Consider the following 2,038-nt stretch of genomic DNA (forward strand, 5'->3'; position numbering starts at 1 on the left):
TACTTTCCACCTGGCTACCCTAGCCAACAGCTCTGCACCCCCCACAGTAACTGGCCCAAACCCCCCGCTTCTCCTTCACCCAAATCCAGACAGCTGATGTTCTGAAAGAGCTGCAAAATCTGGATCCCTACAAATCAGCTGGGCTGGACAATCTGGACCCTCTATTCCGAAAAGTATCCGCCGCCAACCTCAACCTCAAACTTCAACCTCTTTCGTATCATCTGAGATTCCTCAATATTTTAAAGTGACTGCTGTCATCCCCCTCTTCAAAGGGGAAGACACTCTAGACCCAAACTGTTATAGACCTATATCCATCCTGCCATGCCTTTCTAAAGTCTTCGAAAGCCAAGTGAACAAACAGATCACCGACCATTTCGAATCCCACCGTACCATCTCCGCTATGCAATCCGGTTTCTGAGCTGGTCGAGAACGTGGCTGAGGTGCACCCAACGTCCTAAACGGTATCATAACCGCCATCAATAAGAGACAATACTGTGCAGCCGTCTTCATCGACCTGGCCAAGGCTTTCGACTCTGTCAATCACCGTATTCTTATCGGCAGATTCAATAGCCTTGGCTTCTCAAATGACCGCCTTGCCTGTTTCGCCAACTACTTCTCAGAGTTCAGCGTGTCAAATCGGAGGGCCCGTTGTCCGGAACTCTGGCAGTCTCTATGGGGGTGCCACAGGGTTACATTTTCGGGCCAAGTTTTTTCTATGTCAATGATGTCACTTTGATCCACCTTTACGCAGACGACACCATTCTGTATACATCTGGCCTTTCTTTGGACACTGTAACCTCTTACGTCGACCTGAGACGCAGACGTCCCATCTAGGCATCTGGAAATGCAAATGCGCTACGCCAAATGCTAATAGCACCCGTTAAAACTCAAACGTTCATCAAAACACACATGTAGGGCATTGAATTAAAGCTACACTCGTTGTGAATCTAGCCAACAAGTCAGATTATTAAAATGCTGCGAAAGCATGAGAAGCTATTATCTGATAGCATGCAACACGAAATACCTGAAGGCGACGTAAACAAAAGAATTAGCGTAGCCGGCGCTACACAAATAGCAGAAATAAAATATAAAACTTTCATTACCTTGGACGAGCTTCTTTGTTGGCACTCCTATATGTCCCATAAACATCACTATTGGGTCTTTTTTTCGATTAAATCGGTCCATATATACCCAAAATATCCATCTATGGAAACTGTGTGATTCAGAAAAAAAGACCGTTTCAAAACGCTACGTCATTTTTTAAAATTAAAAAAGTCGACGATACACTTTCACAAAACACTTCGAAATACTTTTGTAAACCAACTTTAGGTATTAGTAAACGTTAATAATCTATCAAATTGATCACGAGGCGATGTGTATTCAATAGCTCCACGTCTTCAAATCATCTTCCAAAATCTCTCTTCCATAACGTCCTGTCGGAGACCGGATGGAAAGTGGTCTCTCTAACTCGTTTGACCAAGAAACAACGAGAAGGCAATTGACGAGTGGTGACATCGTGTGGAAGCTGTAGGACTTGCAATCTCGGCCCTATTTAATTTCGTGCCCCTTGAACAATACATGCAAGTGGCGCATGGATATTTTTTTCAGTTTTCAGTGATCAGTTTTTCTTGCGCTTTTCGATGAAACAGACGCTCTGTTATAGTCACAGCGGTGAATTAACCAGTTTTAGAAACGTGAGTGTTTTCTATCCACACATACTAATCATATGCATATACTATATTCCTGGCATGAGTAGCAGGATGCCGAAATGTTGCGCAATTTTTAACAGAATGTTCGAAAAAGTAGGGGATAGGATCAACAGGTTTTAACAAACCTCCAAACGAGCTTCTTCGCCATACCACACTCCTTCCGTGGCCTCCAACTGGTCTTAAATGCTAGTAAAACTAAATGTATGCTCATCAACCGATCGCTGCCTGCACCCGCCCGCCCGACTGGCATCACTACTCTGGACAGTTCTGACTTAGAATATGTGGACAACTATAAATACCTAGGTGTCTGGACAGACTGTAAACTCTCC

Source organism: Oncorhynchus tshawytscha, linkage group LG13 (assembly GCF_018296145.1).
Source record: "Oncorhynchus tshawytscha isolate Ot180627B linkage group LG13, Otsh_v2.0, whole genome shotgun sequence".
In the NCBI taxonomy this organism is placed as follows: Eukaryota; Metazoa; Chordata; class Actinopteri; order Salmoniformes; family Salmonidae; genus Oncorhynchus; species Oncorhynchus tshawytscha.